Source organism: Lissotriton vulgaris, chromosome 5 (genome assembly GCF_964263255.1).
Source record: "Lissotriton vulgaris chromosome 5, aLisVul1.2, whole genome shotgun sequence".
Lineage (NCBI taxonomy): Eukaryota > Metazoa > Chordata > Amphibia > Caudata > Salamandridae > Lissotriton > Lissotriton vulgaris.
The window spans coordinates 300,365,307-300,388,915 of record NC_141693.1 but is presented as its reverse complement, the minus strand read 5'-3'; the positions used below and the strand labels follow the sequence as shown (position 1 = coordinate 300,388,915).

The following is a 23,609-nucleotide window of genomic DNA, read 5'->3' as shown; positions in this document are numbered from 1 at the left end:
ACGCATTTGCAGTCTTGCATGTGGCACTATGAAGATGCAAGATGCCATCATGCCTATTAATCTCATGAACACTCTTGCTGGGATAGACTGTTGGTGTTGAAAAGTTGAGACTGAGGCTTGAATGCTCTGTATTCTGTCCGGACTGGGTATACGCTAGAGCTGTAGATGTGTTTATGGTAGCTCTTAGATACTGATGCACGTGCGAAGGCTCTAGGTGCGACTTTGTGTAGTTGATCGTAAACCCTAAGTCGTGTAACAGTTGAATTGTCAGTCAAGTGTGTTGTACACATTGGTGGAATGATTTGGCTTTTATGAGCCAATCGTCCAGGTAAGGGAAGACGTGTATCTGTTGTCTTCTGAGATGTGCTGCTACTACCGCTAAGCAGTTCGTGAACACCCGTGGAGATGTTATGACACCAAATGGAAGGACTTTGAACTAATAGTGCTGTCCTTGTATTACAAACCGTAGGTACTTCCTGTGAGCAGGATGTATTGGGATGTGAAAATAGGCGTCCTTTAGGTCTAGCGTTGAAAGGAAATCGCCTTGATGCAACAGTGGGAACACTTGTTACAGAGTGATCATATGAAAATGATCTGAATGTATGTAATGGTTGAGGGGCCGGAGGTCGAGAATTGGTCTCAAGAGTCCCGCCCTTTTTGGGAATTAGAAAATACAGCAAGTAAACCCCTGTCCCCTGTTCCTCTAATGGGACTAGTTGAATAGCATCTTTTTGTAGAAGTGCTAGGACTTCCCGTTGAAGCAGAGTCAGGTGATCTGTAGACATAGGACGCTACCTGGGTGGTATGTTTGGGGGGGTTGCTGTAAGTTCTATGCAGTAGCCATGTTGGATAATCTGTCTCACCCACTTGTCTGTTGTGATGGAGTTCCAGATAGGCAGTAACCGTGTTAATCTGCAACCCACAGGAGTGGAATGCTGTTGGGGGAGCAGAGGGAAGTCACTGTTTAGTTGTGGAGGAGGAGCGATTGCTGTTGTTACCGCATCCTCTTCCCTTGTTATTATTGCCCCTGTATACTTCTCTAAAATATCCTTTGTTAGAGGATGTTTATGTTTGTGTCTTGAAAGATGTTGCTGTGTCTGCTCCAGTCTGCTTGGAGCCTCCTCTATACAAGAAGCGACGAAAAGAACCTCTAGTCTGTGTGGACTGTAGCGCTCCCATTGACTTTGCCGTATCCGTGTCTTTCTTCATTTTTTCCAGTGTAGTGTCTACTTCTGGACCAAATAACTGGTTTTGGTTAAAAGGCTGGTTCAAAATTGTGGTTTGCACCTCTTGTTTGAACCCGGAAATGCGCAGCCATGCATGTCTCCTGAGTATCACGCTAGTATTTACAGCTCTAGCAGCTGTGTCTGCGACATCTAGTGCACATTTTATTGAGGAATTTGAAATTAATTTGCCTTCTTGAATGAGCTCAGTTGCCTGATCTTTATACTGATCTGGAATAACGTGAGAGAAGGGCTTGTGTATTCGCAATGCGCCATATATTTGTAGCTTGTGCAGCAATCCTTTTACCTGACGCATCAATAACTTTGGATTCCTTGTCAGGTGGGGGCGTTTCACCAAAAGTCTATGAATTCGCTCTTTTTCTTGCATTGGACACCACCAAGGAGTCTAGAGGAGGATGTCCCTTAATATAGGTTGGGTCAGAGGGTGCAGGCCTATATTTCTTTTCTATCTGTGGATTCAGTACCCTAGCACGTACAGGATCTTTGAATATTTCTGGAGCGTGCTTAATGACTCCTTTAATCATGGGAAGAATGGGAGTGGATCTGTGTGATGGTTCAAAAGTATCTAACAGAAAATCCTCCTCAATGTCATCAGAGTGCATTGTAACATTATGGTAGATAGCAGCTCTGTGTAAGAGGTGATTAAAGCCAATGCTGTCCTCTGGAGGAGAGGGCTTTGATGGGTATATCTGTGGATCCGGGATATCAGGCACATTATGAGGTGGAAAAGTATAGACATCCTCATCTAAAGGATATGTATTTGGGTCTGCATTCGGATCCTCCCCACCACCTAAGTCATACTCCTCATCAGTTTGTGGTGAATGTGAGGATGCAAGAGAGGCTACAGGAGAGATTTGAGGTGAAATGTAAAGAGGGATGGGAGAGGAAGGAGATACAGGAGAGGGAAGGTGCATAGGGGAAGTTGCACAGTCCTTTTTGGCAGGAACCACAGGTGTAGGTGGTGTTTCTGCTGGTCTCTTCTTATGAGGTATAGCACCCACATGTCCAGTCTTTGGGTTTATGTAAATCCTCTTTTGTTTAGGGTCTGGTGTGAACAATTCTTCCTCTTCTTCCTCTACAACCTTCTTCGGCGTCGATTTTTTCGGTTCCGACAGAGGTTGTTTTTGTCGTTTTGCCTTGGGAGGTGTTACAGTGTCTTGTGGCAAAGTTCTTGGTGCCGAAGGTGTTGCTTTTTTCTTGACAGGCGTGTCCGAGGGCTTCGGAACCTCGGGATCCGGCCTTGCGGGTGTTGTCACCGAAGCGGCAGCCTCCGAGTGGAAGCTGACTTTCCATCTTTAGCTTTGGAAGTCGACGGCTTCGGAGCCGGAGCTTCTTTCGGTACTACTTTAGTCTGCGGTGCCGAAGGATCTTTTGATTTCGGTACCGAAGGGTCTTTCGCTTTCGGCGTCAAAGAATCTTTCGCTTTCGGTGCCGAAGAGTCTTTCGGTTTCGGTGCCGAAGAGTCTTTTGGTTTCGGTGCCGAAGAGTCTTTTGGTTTCGGTGCCGAAGAGTCTTTTTGTTTCGGTGCCGAAGAGTCTTTTGGCCTCGGTGCCGTTGGAGGCGGTGGAATCGGTACGTGTGGTTTGCTCGGTGCCGAAGCACCTGAAGGCGTAATTGTCTTCCTCGGAGCCGAGCTCGAAGTCTGGGCTTTAAGAGGGAGCGCTTGGTCTCGACTGGGCCCCTTGGGCGGAGTGCTGACCTTCGCCTTTGGCTTGGGCAGTGTATGGGGTGCAGTGGCAGAGGTACTCACGGGTTGACGTGATGGAATCGAGTCGTCCGAGTCCTCTGCCTCTGATATGATCTGGAGATCCGGTGAAGTATCTTCTTCTGGAACGAGAGGAACCTCGTCGTTGAAGATATTCTCCGGTGCTGGGGCTGATCTCCTCATCTCGTGTCGACGGGCCCTCCGATCCCGGATGGTCTTCTTCGATCGGAAGGACGCACAAGCTGTGCAGGCCGACTCGTTGTGATCCGGCGATAGACAGAGGTTTTAAACCTCGTGATGATCGCTATGCGGGAATTTTGCCTGACATTTCGGTCATTTCTTGAACGGAGTTCTTTTCATGTGGTGTAGGCCGCATGGCGTCGATAGGCCTCACGGCCCACTTCGATGACCGGAATGGAAGTTATGTCGTCGAAAAGCCTTGTCTTCGATGTTGAAGGTAGTTTCTTAAAGTTTGTGAAAGTTTTGCGCTTCGAAGTTGCTGGAAAAGTTTTTCTAGCCAGAGCGGAGAAACTTTCATCCGAACCCAGTGGCGGAAAAAAAACACTCTAAGGATGGAGCCGATGCCCATGCGCAGTATTGTCCAAGGGAGGAGTCACCTATATCGTGACTACAAAGACTTCTCCAAGAAGACAACAACCTGCAATCATCCGAGCCCAACACCAGGTGGCGATCTAATGCATAGTGTACGATCTGCAGCTCATATGCCTCGAACACTCACTTTCGGAAGGTAATGCTTATCAAGTTTCTTAATGCATGTAACAAACTCACTAAACTCCTCTGCCTTGCTGGCTTCAATATTTGGGAGGTGTTCAAACACCTCCTGGCCTTCAAACACCTCCTGGGCCCAAGTAATGTAGTAGTAAAGAAACTTTCCTTTCAGCACTTAAAGTAGCACAAACGCAAACAATGTGAAAACATTTTTTTCCACTGTGACCATCTAATTGGGGGTTCTCCTGGGGAAATTAAGAAGAAAGGAGGTGGTGAAATATTTTGCATACTGACAACACACACTGAATACAGTGTACAAATACAATATGTGCAGTTTCTACGTATACAGTCCCTTATATGTAAATACACCAACTAACATACTGTTCAATTCCAAAGATACACAGCATGTTGGCACAGAAAGATAAAGGGTGCCAATCACCTAGAAGAAGGCTTTAAATTAAGGTGTGCCTATCACCGTGATAAAGACATTACAGGATGGTGACAAAGTGTGCCCATCACTGAGCTGCGTTCATCCATTACTTTTGCTTAAGGCGTCTAACTGGTGCAAAATATGCAGTGATACCCACTTCCAATAAGGTGTGCCTATCACCGTGATGCTGTCAATGAAAATGCCCCACACAGATTTTCAATTAGATGTCACTTACTGCACATAAACAAGCACTATGACAGAAGGTGTACCCTTCACTCCGCAGCTCTCCTCATTATTTTTGGCTGTCAGGCCGGTGTGAAGAAGAGCAGACTAGTCACCTTTCAAAGAGTGCAGCCGACAGGACCTCACAATTGCGATCAATACAACTCATCCCAACTCGTTATAAATGACTGATGGCTGTCACTCTGCGTCTGTTTCTATAGAAATTAGAGCTTAAATTTCCTGCATGTAATAGTGTGATGACACTGCTCCCATCGAAGTGTACGTGGAAGATGTTGCAGCCAGGAAGCACTGGACAAACACTGGTTGCGAGCAAAAATGCCACATGCAATGTATGACTATGTCTGCCTTAAGAGGCACATGAATCGCATGCAGCAACACTGTGTGCAAGGCAGACTTTAGAGGCACCCGGATAACAGTCAACGGACGCATGCCCGGAGCATACAGTAGAAAACAGAGCTTTAAAGTAACTACAATCACAGTACCTTGAAATTGGGCATGGGACATATCCACAAGTCTGAAATTCAATACTGTTGCTTGATCGCCCGCAGATAGCCATATTAGTAATTTGTAACAGTTTCTCCTAGGGTCTGAAGAAGGTGCAGTGAGAACAAAGTCTGCAGCGCAGACTGTATATGCCCCAGGGTTCAAATCAATGCCAAACATAGTAATTGACAGCCGGCCACACAGGAGGTTGATCAAAAGATTTAATTACATTCATAAGAGATCTAAAAAAAATTCTAGCCACCTCGAACGCAAGAGGTACAATGAATCCTTTACATTCCACCCTCGCCCAATGTTCCACATTCTAAACTCCCCCACTACAGCTAGGCTGATCTGGTGTCCCCACGGAATTGTCGGGCGGGGGGGTGTAACATCCTACGGACACTCAGGGGGGCTCTAATTGACCAAGATTTTAGGGCACGGAGCAGCAGATTTAGATGGGATGGGTAGTGAGGGATGGCCTCTTTGGCATTCGATACACCCAGGCATAGAACAGCAATTTTCTAGATATAGGCCAAGGGGTGGGATCTCGTTGAGGAGTTTATTGCAGTATTTAACATATTAAGTATTTTGGTGTGAGTGTTGGATGTTGATGGTTAATAAGGTGGTGGAGGCATTGCAGGTATTACAGGAGAAAGGTAGAGAGAACCTGGTCAAGGTACGGGTCTCACAACAAGCATGGCCAACCGGGTATCAGCAAAGGGGGTAGCTGCGGATATTTTAGCATGCATCCAGCCACGCGCAAAAGGTAAAGAATGTAAAGCCAAAAGCGAAATGGGTACAAATCGAACCTGCAGCCATGTGTGAGGAGAATTATGCAGATCATACACAGGAAGCTGTGATACCTGTTGTGGCAACGCTGCTCGGTTTGCAGCGGAGATGGGCAGCATGTAAATCGCGCCGAAGAGGAGTCTCCCAAGGAGCGGGTAGGCTAGAAGGGGCAGGAAGCACCGCTTGAAAGGAACACAGTGTCTGGTTACAGGTGGCAGGAGCGCTACTGATGGCCGACAGCATATGTAAGGGAATAGAAGAAAGAAATTTAGCAACACTCAAATGGTGGCACTCATATGGGATAATGCCGAACGGACCGTGATAATTGGATGTAGAACCAGTGCATGGGGAGGTCTGCAATGTGTGCTAGGTAGGAGGCAAGGTGAGCAAAGGGGAGAAGACACGTGAAGTTCAATATTTGGTGCAAGTTGTGGACCTTGAATTTGTAGAAATGCCTCTGGTTGACAGGCAATTCAGCCCCATGATTCTGAAGGTCCAGAGGTGGGATTTAGACAACAGGGTACATACAGGTAGCCAATTCAGTGCCCTGGGAGCTTGTATCCGAGGTTGAAGTGTTTTAAAGGATCCTTCAAGTCAGATTGGTTTCAGCGGGGAAGATGAAATAGGTTGTTCTTGTAAGTGGGTTTGGATGCCGAATAAAGATGACAAGGTAGGACAAGGGCAGTTATAGTGTTTGACAGAGCTTCTGGATGTGTCACGCCATCTAGGTCTGCGTGGAAAGGCCATCTCAACACTGACATCTGGGGTCAGTTGATGTTTCCATACATTGGTCAAGTGCAGATCGACTTGGGGGCACCAGTCTGAAGAGAGGGAGGGGTTTAGTGCAGCCCATCTGACAACGAGAGAGCCCCGGATATCTTCTTGTATGGGTGATGGTGGAGTAGGATACAGGGAGTTGAGGGCGCTTATCTTAAGCAATGAGGTGAGTCACAGACAACAGATACTCAGTGTATTGGACAACCAGATAATTATGCTGTTAGAGAAGGTGTGGGTCTTAAGGTGCAAAGTAGGGAACAGCAAGTCTTTAGGGTGGTCTCAGTGGGTATAGGGAGTAGTCCGGTTAAAGGCATCACCATAGAGGAAACTGGTAATAAAGGTAAGGAAAAGGGTGGGCAGGATGCAAAGGATGTTTCTGCTAAGAAACAAGACGACAAACACAAAGGTGTTATGAGTGCACCAAAGACTGGCAGTACTGATAATGGGAAGGAGGCAACAAGTAAGGATATCTACACTGGGGTCCCAGAGGGAAGTGCTAAGACAAAAGGCTGCCATACATGGATATATCAATGCCTTTGGGGAGTATCTGACACAGGCGATGAAGGAAATAATTTGGAAGTCAGAATTTGTTGATGCCATTAAGATATTACAGAGGAAAATGCAAGGTAAGGAAGGTATAAAATAAGAAGAATTGGCATTAGCGAGAAGTCCTGAGGTGCCCATAACAATTGAAAATTGGACAACTGCATTTTTGATTTACGCCAGTGTATTTTGCTAACGCCACCTCGAGCACCATGCCACAATGTTAAAATACATTTGGACAGCCCAAATAGATTATTGTGGATTTTCATGGTTCCAATAGGAGTCAAGTCAAGTCAAGTCAAATAATTTATATAGCGCGCTACATACCCAGAGGGTCTCAAGGCGCTTGAAGAAGGGTGGGGAATTACTTGTCGAATATCCAAGTTTTAAGTTGCTTTCTGAATGCTAGGTGGTTCTGAGTGAGGCGAAGGTGAATGGGAAGTGAGTTCCAGGTTTTAGCTGCCAGGTAGGGGAAGGATCTTCCTCCCATGGTGGTTTTGTTGATGCGAGGTACAGCAGCAAGGGCTTGGTTGGAGGAGCGTAGCTGGCGGGAGGGGGTGTAGAAGGAAAGTCGTGTGTTGAGGCATTCGGGTCCGAGTTCGTAAAGTGCTTTGTGTGCGAGGGTTAAGAGGCGGAATGTTATCCTCCTATTGACGGGGAGCCAGTGGAGGTTTTTCAGGTGACTAGAAATGCGGGATGTCTAGTATGAGTCTGGCTGATGCGTTCTGGATGCGTTGGAGTTTTTTCTGAAGTTTTGCGGTGTTACCGGCGTATAGGGTGTTACCGTAGTCCAGGCGGCTCGTGACCAGTGCGTGGGTGACCGTTTTTCTAGTTTCAGTGGGGATCCAGCGAAATGTTTTTTTGAGCATGCGAAGAATGTTGAAGCAAGATGATGAAACGGCGTTGACTTGTCTGTTCATCGAGAGTGAGGAGTCCAGGATGACGCCCAGGTTCCGTGCGTGGTCCGTCGGGATGGGTGCTTTTCCAAGGGCCTCTGGCCACCAGGAGTCATCCCAGGCGGAGGGGGAGGTACCTAAGATAAGGACTTCTGTTTTGTCGGAGTTCAGTTTCAGACGGCTGTGCTTCATCCACTCGGCTACTTCTTTCATTCCTTCATGTAGGTTGGTTTTGGCGGTGTTCGGGTCTTTGGTGAGTGAGAGGATCAGTTGAGTGTCATCAGCGTAGGAGATGATGTTGAGGTTGTGTTGGCGTGCGATGGTCGCGAGGGGGCTCATGTATACGTTGAAGAGGGTGGGGCTGAGTGAAGATCCTTGTGGCACGCCGCAAATGACTTCAGTGTCCTCTGACTTGAAAGGTGGAAGGCGGACTCTCTGAGTTCTTCCGGTAAGGAACGAGGTGATCCATTCCAGTGCTTTTCCTTGGATTCCGATGTTTCTGAGGCGTTGTAGGAGGGTGCTATGACCGACTGTGGCGAAGGCTGCGGAGAGGTCAAGGAGGATGAGGGCGACTGTGTCTCCATTGTCCAGAAAAGTTCGAATGTCGTCTGTTGCTGCGATGAGTGCGGTCTCAGTGCTGTGTTTGGCTCAGAAGCCGGACTGTGAGGAGTCGAGGGATTTGTTGGTTTCGAGGAAGGCTGCGAGCTGGTTGTTGACAGCTTTCTCAATGACTTTGGCCGGGAATGGTAGGAGCGAGATGGGGCGGTAGTTTTTGAGTTCGGTGGGGTCAGCTGTGGGTTTTTTCAGAAGGGCGCTGAGTTCGGCGTGTTTCCAGCTTTCCGGGAAGGTGGCGGAGTTGAGGGAGCAGTTGATGACGTCTCGGAGGTGTGGTGCTATGATGGAGTCTGCTTTGTTGAAGATATGGTGAGGGCATGGGTCTGTGGGGGATCCTGAGTCGATGGAGTTCATCAGGCGGATGGTGTCCTCAGTGGAGATTGGGTTCCAGTCATTGAGGATGTTCAAGGGGGGTGAAGGTACGGCAGAAGGTTGGGTGGGTTGGTCTCCGGGTTGGTTGTCGAAGCTGTTGTGGATGTCTGCGATTTTGTTGTGGAAGAATGAGGCTAGGGAGTCGCAAAGGGTTTGAGAGGGAGTGATGTCGTTGGAGTTGGCTGAGGAGATTAAAGCCGGTTAGGAGGTAAATCCAGGGAGGGAATGGGGTGAGTGACAAATTATTGATTCAGTGGACAAGATTGTCTCGGCTCGTTCCAGTGGTTCACAAGGACAGCGGTTTGCCTCTATAGTACAAGCCCTTTCAGGGGTGCCCCACTCAATTTGGGTGGGTACTGCCGGCAGAGGGCAATGGTCATAGAATGGAACTTGCTGGTCATTCAATAGGGAAAACTGCACAAGATCCCAATGCAGATTAAGACGCAATTTCGCAAATTGGAGGGGGGAAGACATCCAGTTGACCAATGTTTTGGTAAATTCCTCTTCAGTTGGCAAAGTGGCCAGTTCAGCCGGAATGACAGGAGTAGAGGGCAACAGCAGGTGGGGAGAGAAGAGTTTTACTCATTTTTTTTGTCAAATCTGTTTATTAGCATTTTGAAAAGATATCACAGTACATTAGACATTTCAACATTAATAGCTCAGTAATTGGGCATGGCAGGTATGCATTTAGAGACATTGTAGCATACGAGTAAGGGGTACAAGACCACATGTGAATTAAGAAGGAAGGATACCCGCCCCATACTGGCAAAACACATGTTGTTGGGGCAGCCGCCCCAAAGTAGGTCCATGACTGTCCGCACGTTGAGTTTATTTGCGTGAGCATAGTTGGGGGTGGATCTTCCAAACTCCAGGTTTGTGCATGGAGATGGCTTTTATACGATAATCAAAAGAAGAATGGACACTTGTTACCACTTTAACCATTGGTTAGAATTGGACACTCTCATAAACGCGGTGTTGCTCGTGCGGTGTATGTCTTTCTTCCGCCCCTCACACGCGTTATGGCATTTATCATCGAGTGTTCCAATAACGTGCTGTATGCCAAGCCTCAACCCGAGGCAACCTCTGGCGTTAGTGGCAGTGTCCAGAGATAAGGGTAAGGGGGAGGTAGGGCACCCAAAAAGGAAGATAAAAAGCTAATACTACACCGGTGAAAGTTTTATTAAAAAAGGTGAAGTATTGCTAGTAAAATAAATTGCGGTATAATGGGAGGTCGAGTTAGTGGATCTCTTTATACCTCTTTAATGGCGTCAACATGTTTCTGCTCCATATCGCCCAGCCGGGTCTACGGAGCATTCGTCAGGACAGGTACACAATACAAACAACAGATAATGAAAATTACTTGCACCATTTGTGTAGTAATGAATTATGTCGAATTCTCGCCTTTTCGGGAATTTTGTCTGAAAAAAGAAATAATTCTATATTTAGGAATTAAGTCTTATGGGTGCATCTATAGCATACAAGAAATTTCCCACCATTTTGTGGAGAGTAGCTTTAATTGAGTGAAAGCCGAAATGTAAAAAGAACTGGAATAGTGCTCTGAGGAAAAACGTGGTACTAATGGCTTCTTTAGGAGGATTTTTAGATAGTTACTGCAAGAAGCCTGCCATGTATTAAAAGGACTGACGTGGTAGTTAGCTCAGTGTGAAGTTTGAGGCTATGTCGGTCAATACGTGCAGGGCAGCGGGATTAAATGCAGCATTTAGTTTAAAAGTGGCACACGAAAGATGTAAGGTTTACAAAGCAAAGTGCGCACATAGTAGAAATGGCGGTAATCTTACCTATTGTATTTGTTGAATAAAGCTTCAGTCAGGTGGCAACGGGACTCTCTGGTCCCAGACTGAAACGAAAAGGTAGTAAGAGGGGGCCTTCAGGTGGGGTTCTTACCTCGTAACATTAAATGTTTGCCTGAAAGCGGCCGCCATTCTTACCAGCGCGTGGGAAGTTCCCGGAACTTGTGCTGTCTCTGCCCCCGGATGCTGGATGCCGGTTTCCTGTTACAATTGTAGGCTGGGAATGTGATGGAGCTAGAGAACAGACTTAACGTTTGTTAGTGCTAACGGCAGGTTCAGATTAGAAAGCCTCAGTCGGATTTTTAGACTATAAATCATTGTGGTGGGAAACAATTCTCGTAATTTTACGAAAATGGTAGATGTTACAATTTTTGTTATTAACTGTTAATGGTCTCCTACCAGAAACTAGGAAAATAAGGCTTATCTCTTTTAAGGGAACTTTTAACAGCATCACAGGTGAGTGCATTATCAGGCACAGGTATTCTGAATTTTACGAGAACTGGCACCAGGGGATATTATCATTGAGCCCAAATAGATGGGTTTTCAATCGGTCTACCCATCGTTGCTCTTTTTCGAATAAAATTCGTGTGGCATTCCAAGGTCTGTCTGTTAGTTTTTCAAGGACTGTCCATCTCATTTCTTCACAGTCATGATTTTGGTCAACAAAGTGGGAACAAAGTTTCGTGTTGTTCTTTTTTAATCGGATATTACTTTTGTGTTCCCCTATACGGGTCTTGACTTTTCTACAAGTCATACCGATATATTTCTTCTCACATGGGCACTGGATCATATAGACCACATGGGTCGAATTACAATTCGTATGTTGTTTTTGTGTCCAGGTGAGGGAGTCTGTGAGTTGTAGTGATTGTGTGATGGTTGTTAATTTGCACACTTGACAAGAGCCACAGGGATAATGTCCTGTGACAGGTGACATTTCTAGACTTCTCAGATCAGTGGATTTGGTTTTGGGTACAATGGGGCGGGTGTGGACAAGTAGGTCTTTTACATTCTTTGTCCGCTTGTTGGCAAAACGGGGCTTCGGCCAGGTTTGTTTTCCAGTACACAGAATGGGCCAGTTTTTATTGATGAGTTTTTGCACATCATATGTTGCAGGACAGAAGGTTGTTACGCACGTTATAAGATCCTGGTTGGGTTCTTTGTTATTGATTTGTAGGAGGCAATCCCTTGGCTGATTTTTAGCTCTTTTACAGCATTTTGTGATGGTTGCTGAAGTATAGTCTCTTGTTTTCAGTTTTTTACACAGTTCCTTTGATTGAATTTCATAGTCCGTTTTTTTGCTACAATTTCTTTTGAGTCTTAGAAATTGGCTATATGGTAGATTGTCCCTGAGGGCTTTAGGGTGATAGCTTTTATAAGATAAAAGACTGTTCTTTGCTGTGGGTTTCGTGTATGTTTTTGTTTCCAGCTTTCCGTTTTCTACAAAGATCGTGAGATCTAGGAAATCCAAATGGGTTTTACTCACGGTGTAGGTGAAATTCAACCACTTGTCCCTCTCATTTAGCCAATTCATAAAGAGTTTTAGGTCTTGGTTAGTGTGCCAAATCAATAGAATGTCATCTATATAGCGTTTCCAGTATAAAATACTGGAAACGTACGGGTTAGTTTCATTGAGAACAAAGTTGTTCTCAAATTGGCTCACATAAAGACCCGCCACCGAGGGGGCAAAGGAACTGCCCATAGATGTTCCATGGGATTGGAGATATAAGTCGCCATTATATTCGAAATAATTTTCAGTGAGTGCTAAACGACAGCACTCCAAGACAAAGTGTCTGGGTGTTCTGTAGGTCCACTCCTCCATAAATAGTTGGTCTTCCTCAACAGCCTTTTTTAGGGAGAGGCCAGAATCAATCCCGCGGAAGAAAAAAGAACATCAATTGGCAAGACCAGCAACGCAATATACAAACGAGGAGCATGGCATCGGCCAAACCGAGTACGAGCAAGAACAACTGATCGTCAACTTGACCAATGTAGTCCTAACAGATGACCAAACAAGAGTCTTGAACAAGGGCCTAGGATTTGTTCCTACCCCCCCATTAGACACTTTCAAACTTAAGTGCGAACTCTCCGAGTTCTGTAGAACCTTAAAATTGAAATCGTTCTTCATGGGCACAGAATATCGGAATGAGGGAGACACGTCCTTACGTAACAAATCCAAATTTAATCCACCAAACAGTGCCATTCCTGTAGAAATACAGACCTTTGAACAAGCATTGTTAAAAGGAATAGACGACCTGGACAAAACTAAAAAACACACTTTCCAAAATCTGTCCAAGAAAGAACGTCTAGCCTTGGAAGAACTGCAGAAGAATACAGAAATTATCTTAAAACCTGCGGATAAAGGGGGAGGAATCGTTATACTAAGCAAACAAGGATATGATGAACAATGCCTGAAACTCTTGGCAGATACAAAATTCTACCAACGGATACTAACGGACCCTACCCCCAGACTCCAGAACACCATTTCAATAATGGTCTATGAGGCTGAAATTAATTCTTGGATCTCTAAAAAAGAAGCCGAATACTTGATAACCAAAGAACCAAAAATACCGTTCTTTTACTCTCTTCCCAAGACTCATAAAAACAGAGTCCCCCCTCCTGGACGCCCCATAGTCTCGGGGATTGGTTCTCTATTAGAACCATTATCCAAATTCGCTGATGAGTACCTGAAACCCATGGTGCAAAAGACACCCACCTACCTTAAAGACACCCGGGATCTACTCATCCAACTATCAGATAAAACATTTGACCCAGACACTATGGTACTGGTAGGACTGGATGTGGAACAACTATACACCAGCCTCCCACAGAAGGAGACTCTCCAAATGTTAGAAGACCAACTATTTATGGAGGAGTGGACCTACAGAACACCCAGACACTTTGTCTTGGAGTGCTGTCGTTTAGCACTCACTGAATTTTTTTTCGAATATAATGGCGACTTATATCTCCAATCCCATGGAACATCTATGGGCAGTTCCTTTGCCCCCTCGGTGGCGGGTCTTTATGTGAGCCAATTTGAGAACAACTTTGTTCTCAATTGAACTAACCCGTACGTTTCCAGTATTTTATACTGGAAACGCTATATAGATGACATTCTATTGATTTGGCACACTAACCAAGACCTAAAACTCTTTATGAATTGGCTAAATGAGAGGGACAAGTGGTTGAATTTCACCTACACCGTGAGTAAAACCCATTTGGATTTCCTAGATCTCACGATCTTTGTAGAAAACGGAAAGCTGGAAACAAAAACATACACGAAACCCACAGCAAAGAACAGTCTTTTATCTTATAAAAGCTATCACCCTAAAGCCCTCAGGGACAATCTACCATATAGCCAATTTCTAAGACTCAAAAGAAATTGTAGCAAAAAAACGGACTATGAAATTCAATCAAAGGAACTGTGTAAAAAACTGAAAACAAGAGACTATACTTCAGCAACCATCACAAAATGCTGTAAAAGAGCTAAAAATCAGCCAAGGGATTGCCTCCTACAAATCAATAACAAAGAACCCAACCAGGATCTTATAACGTGCGTAACAACCTTCTGTCCTGCAACATATGATGTGCAAAAACTCATCAATAAAAACTGGCCCATTCTGTGTACTGGAAAACAAACCTGGCCGAAGCCCCGTTTTGCCAACAAGCGGACAAAGAATTTAAAAGACCTACTTGTCCACACCCGCCCCATTGTACCCAAAACCAAATCCACTGATCTGAGAAGTCTAGAAATGTCACCTGTCACAGGACATTATCCCTGTGGCTCTTGTCAAGTGTGCAAATTAACAACCATCACACAATCACTACAACTCACAGACTCCCTCACCTGGACACAAAAACAACATACGAATTGTAATTCGACCCATGTGGTCTATATGATCCAGTGCCCATGTGAGAAGAAATATATCGGTATGACTTGTAGAAAAGTCAAGACCCGTATAGGGGAACACAAAAGTAATATCCGATTAAAAAAGAACAACACGAAACTTTGTTCCCACTTTGTTGACCAAAATCATGACTGTGAAGAAATGAGATGGACAGTCCTTGAAAAACTAACAGACAGACCTTGGAATGCCACACGAATTTTATTCGAAAAAGAGCAACGATGGGTAGACCGATTGAAAACCCATCTATTTGAGCTCAATGATAATATCCCCTGGTGCCAGTTCTCGTAAAATTCAGAATACCTGTGCCTGATAATGCACTCACCTGTGATGCTGTTAAAAGTTCCCTTAAAAGAGATAAGCCTTATTTTCCTAGTTTCTGGTAGGAGACCATTAACAGTTAATAACAAAAATTGTAACATCTACCATTTTCGTAAAATTACGAGAATTGTTTCCCACCACAATGATTTATAGTCTAAAAATCCGACTGAGGCTTTCTAATCTGAACCTGCCGTTAGCACTAACAAACGTTAAGTCTGTTCTCTAGCTCCATCACATTCCCAGCCTACAATTGTAACAGGAAACCGGCATCCAGCATCCGGGGGCAGAGACAGCACAAGTTCCGGGAACTTCCCACGCGCTGGTAAGAATGGCGGCCGCTTTCAGGCAAACATTTAATGTTACGAGGTAAGAACCCCACCTGAAGGCCCCCTCTTACTACCTTTTCGTTTCAGTCTGGGACCAGAGAGTCCCGTTGCCACCTGACTGAAGCTTTATTCAACAAATACAATAGGTAAGATTACCGCCATTTCTACTATGTGCGCACTTTGCTTTGTAAACCTTACATCTTTCGTGTGCCACTTTTAAACTAAATGCTGCATTTAATCCCGCTGCCCTGCACGTATTGACCGACATAGCCTCAAACTTCACACTGAGCTAACTACCACGTCAGTCCTTTTAATACATGGCAGGCTTCTTGCAGTAACTATCTAAAAATCCTCCTAAAGAAGCCATTAGTACCACGTTTTTCCTCAGAGCACTATTCCAGTTCTTTTTACATTTCGGCTTTCACTCAATTAAAGCTACTCTCCACAAAATGGTGGAAAATTTCTTGTATGCTATAGATGCACCCATAAGACTTAATTCCTAAATATAGAATTATTTCTTTTTTCAGACAAAATTCCCGAAAAGGCGAGAATTCGACATAATTCATTACTACACAAATGGTGCAAGTAATTTTCATTATCTGTTGTTTGTATTGTGTACCTGTCCTGACGAATGCTCCGTAGACCCGGCTGGGCGATATGGAGCAGAAACATGTTGACGCCATTAAAGAGGTATAAAGAGATCCACTAACTCGACCTCCCATTATACCGCAATTTATTTTACTAGCAATACTTCACCTTTTTTAATAAAACTTTCACCGGTGTAGTATTAGCTTTTTATCTTCCTTTTTGGGTGCCCTACCTCCCCTTACCCTTATCTCTGGACACTGCCACTAACGCCAGAGGTTGCCTCGGGTTGAGGCTTGGCATACAGCACGTTATTGGAACACTCGATGATAAATGCCATAACGCGTGTGAGGGGCGGAAGAAAGACATACACCGCACGAGCAACACCGCGTTTATGAGAGTGTCCAATTCTAACCAATGGTTAAAGTGGTAACAAGTGTCCATTCTTCTTTTGATTATCAAATAATTGTTACCGGGGTGATGAATGGACCGTCTACCCTACTCCCCAATCTTTGATTAATTGCCTCTGAAGCAGCGCACAGCTGCGGGAGTCCTTGACCAACAGTGTGACACTCAGTATAGTGTAATTCCACTGTTGAAGAACTGGGAGATCATAAACAAAATGGAGGATAACGTGGGATTGAGCTTCACTGGAGAAGACATTAACGAAATATTGGCAGGCCAATCTTTACTGCAAAACACAGACCTAACGCAAGCCTTGGCCCAAACAGATGACTGGGAAAGTCTCAGTGAGAAGAAGAGAGAACAAATTCGTACTGCCATTCATGGCATAATAATGACAGAGTATCTGAGGTCCAAATCAGCCCCAAGAGGACTATGGGTTAATAATGCCCCTAGAATTTTTCTGCACGACTTAGCATTTCGCCGTGATTGGTCATCGATTTCTTGGAAATGTACTCTAGATTACCTGGTTTTAATAGTCAAGACAGCAAAGAGACTGTCTGATGCTCTTTTGATTCAGATACAAGCATGCGAAGATGAACTGAAAAAAGCAATTAACCCGGCGATATATCAAAAGAGGTTAGAGGAAATAACGAAAGAAATGAATGACACCCATGAATACCTCATGCAAAATAAACTTCAAAAACTCGCAAAAGACCTTAAGAAGTTTAGCCAGGAACGCATGCACCCATACACAAAAGAGGAGTATACAGGCCCAAATGCAGGATCAGACAACGAATCTTCAGATAGAAACACCTCAGAAGGTTCAGAATCATCAGGATCCGAAGATCCTATACCCAGAAGAGGCCGCTATAATTACCGGAATCAAAGACCCAGGAGAAGCAATAGATGGCAGAGACCTTACTACCAGGGGAACCAAATGCCATACTTCCAACCTTTCATCCCCCCATATGCAGGCTGGATGAACCCCTATAATCACAGTATGCAACCATTGCCTCCACAAATGGGAAATCAACATGCTGCCGGCAATGAAAACATTCATCCTCAACAGCCTTTTTTAGGGAGAGGCCAGAATCAATCCCGCGGAAGAAAAAAGAACATCAATTGGCAAGACCAGCAACGCAATATACAAACGAGGAGCATGGCATCGGCCAAACCGAGTACGAGCAAGAACAACTGATCGTCAACTTGACCAATGTAGTCCTAACAGATGACCAAACAAGAGTCTTGAACAAGGGCCTAGGATTTGTCCCTACCCCCCCATTAGACACTTTCAACTTAAGTGCGAACTCTCCGAGTTCTGTAGAACCTTAAAATTGAAATCGTTCTTCATGGGCACAGAATATCGGAATGAGGGAGACACGTCCTTACGTAACAAATCCAAATTTAATCCACCAAACAGTGCCATTCCTGTAGAAATACAGACCTTTGAACAAGCATTGTTAAAAGGAATAGACGACCTGGACAAAACTAAAAAACACACTTTCCAAAATCTGTCCAAGAAAGAACGTCTAGCCTTGGAAGAACTGCAGAAGAATACAGAAATTATCTTAAAACCTGCGGATAAAGGGGGAGGAATCGTTATCCTAAGCAAACAAGGATATGATGAACAATGCCTGAAACTCTTGGCAGATACAAAATTCTACCAACGGATACTAACGGACCCTACCCCCAGACTCCAGAACACCATTTCAATAATGGTCTATGAGGCTGAAATTAATTCTTGGATCTCTAAAAAAGAAGCCGAATACTTGATAACCAAAGAACCAAAAATACCGTTCTTTTACTCTCTTCCCAAGACTCATAAAAACAGAGTCCCCCCTCCTGGACGCCCCATAGTCTCGGGGATTGGTTCTCTATTAGAACCATTATCCAAATTCGCTGATGAGTACCTGAAACCCATGGTGCAAAAGACACCCACCTACCTTAAAGACACCCGGGATCTACTCATCCAACTATCAGATAAAACATTTGACCCAGACACTATGGTACTGGTAGGACTGGATGTGGAACAACTATACACCAGCCTCCCACAGAAGGAGACTCTCCAAATGTTAGAAGACCAACTATTTATGGAGGAGTGGACCTACAGAACACCCAGACACTTTGTCTTGGAGTGCTGTCGTTTAGCACTCACTGAAATTTTTTTCGAATATAATGGCGACTTATATCTCCAATCCCATGGAACATCTATGGGCAGTTCCTTTGCCCCCTCGGTGGCGGGTCTTTATGTGAGCCAATTTGAGAACAACTTTGTTCTCAATGAAACTAACCCGTACGTTTCCAGTATTTTATACTGGAAACGCTATATAGATGACATTCTATTGATTTGGCACACTAACCAAGACCTAAAACTCTTTATGAATTGGCTAAATGAGAGGGACAAGTGGTTGAATTTCACCTACACCGTGAGTAAAACCCATTTGGATTTCCTAGATCTCACGATCTTTGTAGAAAACGGAAAGCTGGAAACAAAAACATACACGAAACCCACAGCAAAGAACAGTCTTTTATCTTATAAAAGCTATCACCCTAAAGCCCTCAGGGACAATCTACCATATAGCCAATTTCTAAGACTCAAAAGAAATTGTAGCAAAAAAACGGACTATGAAATTCAATCAAAGGAACTGTGTAAAAAACTGAAAACAAGAGACTATACTTCAGCAACCATCACAAAATGCTGTAAAAGAGCTAAAAATCAGCCAAGGGATTGCCTCCTACAAATCAATAACAAAGAACCCAACCAGGATCTTATAACGTGCGTAACAACCTTCTGTCCTGCAACATATGATGTGCAAAAACTCATCAATAAAAACTGGCCCATTCTGTGTACTGGAAAACAAACCTGGCCGAAGCCCCGTTTTGCCAACAAGCGGACAAAGAATTTAAAAGACCTACTTGTCCACACCCGCCCCATTGTACCCAAAACCAAATCCACTGATCTGAGAAGTCTAGAAATGTCACCTGTCACAGGACATTATCCCTGTGGCTCTTGTCAAGTGTGCAAATTAACAACCATCACACAATCACTACAACTCACAGACTCCCTCACCTGGACACAAAAACAACATACGAATTGTAATTCGACCCATGTGGTCTATATGATCCAGTGCCCATGTGAGAAGAAATATATCGGTATGACTTGTAGAAAAGTCAAGACCCGTATAGGGGAACACAAAAGTAATATCCGATTAAAAAAAGAACAACACGAAACTTTGTTCCCACTTTGTTGACCAAAATCATGACTGTGAAGAAATGAGATGGACAGTCCTTGAAAAACTAACAGACAGACCTTGGAATGCCACACGAATTTTATTCGAAAAAGAGCAACGATGGGTAGACCGATTGAAAACCCATCTATTTGGGCTCAATGATAATATCCCCTGGTGCCAGTTCTCGTAAAATTCAGAATACCTGTGCCTGATAATGCACTCACCTGTGATGCTGTTAAAAGTTCCCTTAAAAGAGATAAGCCTTATTTTCCTAGTTTCTGGTAGGAGACCATTAACAGTTAATAACAAAAATTGTAACATCTACCATTTTCGTAAAATTACGAGAATTGTTTCCCACCACAATGATTTATAGTCTAAAAATCCGACTGAGGCTTTCTAATCTGAACCTGCCGTTAGCACTAACAAACGTTAAGTCTGTTCTCTAGCTCCATCACATTCCCAGCCTACAATTGTAACAGGAAACCGGCATCCAGCATCCGGGGGCAGAGACAGCACAAGTTCCGGGAACTTCCCACGCGCTGGTAAGAATGGCGGCCGCTTTCAGGCAAACATTTAATGTTACGAGGTAAGAACCCCACCTGAAGGCCCCCTCTTACTACCTTTTCGTTTCAGTCTGGGACCAGAGAGTCCCGTTGCCACCTGACTGAAGCTTTATTCAACAAATACAATAGGTAAGATTACCGCCATTTCTACTATGTGCGCACTTTGCTTTGTAAACCTTACATCTTTCGTGTGCCACTTTTAAACTAAATGCTGCATTTAATCCCGCTGCCCTGCACGTATTGACCGACATAGCCTCAAACTTCACACTGAGCTAACTACCACGTCAGTCCTTTTAATACATGGCAGGCTTCTTGCAGTAACTATCTAAAAATCCTCCTAAAGAAGCCATTAGTACCACGTTTTTCCTCAGAGCACTATTCCAGTTCGTTTTACATTTCGGCTTTCACTCAATTAAAGCTACTCTCCACAAAATGGTGGGAAATTTCTTGTATGCTATAGATGCACCCATAAGACTTAATTCCTAAATATAGAATTATTTCTTTTTTCAGACAAAATTCCCGAAAAGGCGAGAATTCAACATAATTCATTACTACACAAATGGTGCAAGTAATTTTCATTATCTGTTGTTTGTATTGTGTACCTGTCCTGACGAATGCTCCGTAGACCCGGCTGGGCGATATGGAGCAGAAACATGTTGACGCCATTAAAGAGGTATAAAGAGATCCACTAACTCGACCTCCCATTATACCGCAATTTATTTTACTAGCAATACTTCACCTTTTTTAATAAAACTTTCACCGGTGTAGTATTAGCTTTTTATCTTCCTTTTTGGGTGCCCTACCTCCCCTTACCCTTATCTCTGGACACTGCCACTAACGCCAGAGGTTGCCTCGGGTTGAGGCTTGGCATACAGCACGTTATTGGAACACTCGATGATAAATGCCATAACGCGTGTGAGGGGCGGAAGAAAGACATACACCGCACAAGCAACACCGCGTTTATGAGAGTGTCCAATTCTAACCAATGGTTAAAGTGGTAACAAGTGTCCATTCTTCTTTTGATTATCAAATAATTGTTACCGGGGTGATGAATGGACCGTCTACCCTACTCCCCAATCTTTGATTAATTGCCTGATGGCTTTTATACAACAACTGTGGGTAAACAATAAAAGGAAAAGCAGAAGAAAACAAGGCAAAACCAATAACGCTGGTACCTATTAATCCTCGCCCCCCCGCACACGCGCACGCCCCAGTCACAACTGGACTTACACCTGAATCCTATGTGACCCCAGGAGTCAATGTCGGTGTCAAGCCGTCCTATTTGGCAGGAGAGCAACCCGCGGCGCACCCCAATCCCAAAGGCCGACATTTAATCCTCCACAGCACATACGCCCCCAGCCCCACCCGCCGGCTGCAAGGCGTTGAGCATACGCTCCCAGCGCTCCGCCATTGGTTCTTTTCGGAGCCCCACCGTCTCCTACCCGAGTATGGCCGTCCACTCTGCCCGGGCCTATGCCTGAAAGGAGGAGGTCCACGCCTGCACGCTTGGTGGATCACTCGCCTTCCAGCGCCTCGTGAGGAGGCGCGAGCCACCACCATCCCCAGGTCTAAAAAGCGGGATGACGCCTTGTCTTTAGGCGGCATCTTAAACTGGTGCAGAATGTTTTCCGGCCAGTCAAGGGGTATAGTGCGCCCAGTGCATCCGAAGAGCAGCTCCATAAGAGGTGAAGGATCCCCGCGTCTAACTCTCCGCACCTGGGGCAGGACGCATCCGCGCGGTGGAAATATCTGTTAATGAGCACAGGCGTGAGGTAGGCCCTATGAACAACATAAAGTTGTATCTGGCGGGAGCGCAGGTTTCTGGGGATGCGCACCAGGCTTTTAAGGATATTTTCCCACTCCTTATACAATAGTTGCCTGCCCATGTCGCGCTCCCATTTGTCCCTGAGCGGAGCCAAGCTAGTCCCTGTGTGTATCCCCAACGACCCCGCAAACCAACGGACCAGGTGCCTCCCCTCCCCATGACGTGCAGGTATTGCATAGTTAAATGCTGTTCAGGCTCCGATGCCATGTCACCCCACTTGGCTGTCATTTTCGCCACTATGGATCGATGCAACAGAAACCCCCCCCCAGGGGGAAGCCCATCTTCTGAGACCAACGTCTCATACGCCACTAACACACCGTCCCTAAAGAGGTCACCCAACGTCTGAATGTCCGCCTCTTTCCAGCGCTCCAGCATAGGTTTTGTAAGGGCTCCCTCGCCTCCCAGGAAACCTTCCAAAGGCACCGCAGGAGCATACGGTTGTACCTCTCGGGTAAGAAAGAGGGCTCTGCGGAAGCAGTTATACGCTACTGCCAGCAGCAGCGGGGTGGGTCTCGCAGGTGCCCCCAGGGGGTGAAAAAGCCTGGTGACTCGTTCTAGCGAGTACGGCGGCTCAACTGTGGCGGTGTCATCCCTACCCCTGTCCGCCAACCAGCGTGCAATCCATTGAAGCTGCGCAGCCAAGTAGTAGTGCTCGAAACAGGGAGCGGCCAGCCCTCCACAGTCCGTTGGCAAGAACAACTTTGCAGGGCGCCAACCGGTGCCGGGACGTGCCCCAAATGAAGTCCCGCAGCATCACATTGAGCGACGAGAAGAAGGAGGCCGGTACATAAAGAGGCCAATTGACAAAATAGTACAGGAGTCGGGGGAGCATAACCATTTTGGCGAGAGCCACCCTGCCTGTTGTGGTCAGTGGGAGGGTGGACCAAAAACGTGTCTGGGATCTAAGCGCTGTCACCGCTTTACCCAGGTTGTCTTCAAAAAGGTCAGCTGGCTGCCTATAGATCTGGATGTCTAGATACCTGAAGGTGTCGGCCTTCCATTGGACTCTCGTGTCTCCAAGACAGTACCCTGGGTCTTCTATCTCAGCGTTGAAGGCATAGAGGCAAGACTTGCCCGCATTTACCCTGAGCACCGAGACAACCGCAAACTGCTCCAGCAAGTGGGCCAGCCTTTGCGGTATGTGCGTCACATCATTTATGAACACCAGCAGGTCGTCTGCATAATGCGAGACCTGGTGGATCGCATCCCCCAGAGGTATTCCCGCTCCCAGTGTCTGCCGCAGTGCCGTCGCCTAGGGTTTCACAGCCAACGTGAACAATAGCGGGGACAGGAGGCATCTCTGCCGAGTGCCCCGGCCCACCACCACTGCTTCCGAAATATATGGGCCCAGCCTCACCCTAACCACAGGATTTTTATAGAGGAGCTGAACCATCTGTAGGAATCCCACACCAAGGTCTTAGCATGAGAGCACCGCAGCCAGGTACCCCCACTCCAGGCAGTCAAAGGCCTTTTCCAAATCTATTATCAGGCACCCCGCCCTAGGCCATTCCTTTGTCGCTTCAGCCGCCACCATAAAGAACATCCTGAGATTTAGGGATGTGGATCTGGCCGGCACAAACCCGTTTTGATCGGGGTGCACTAAATGAGGGACCACTACCGCAAGCCGCTCTGCAAGAATTTTCGCAAAAACTTTATAGTCTGCATTAAGCATTGCCAGCGGCCTGTACGAACCCAGTGCAGTGTGGTCCCCGTTTGGCTTGGGCAGGGAGACCAGGAACGCTTCCCGCATGGACGGAGGGAATGAACCTTCACTTATAGCGATGTTATACAGTTGAAGGAGCAGGGGTGCCAAAA

General features: G+C 45.6%; 1 protein-coding gene across 8 annotated transcripts in view; it reads right to left on the bottom strand.

The window, feature by feature from the left end:
• MIB2 (MIB E3 ubiquitin protein ligase 2) overlaps positions 1-23,609 on the bottom strand; it is a 402,179-nt gene that overhangs the window by 258,087 nt on the left and 120,483 nt on the right. The window lies entirely within an intron of this gene.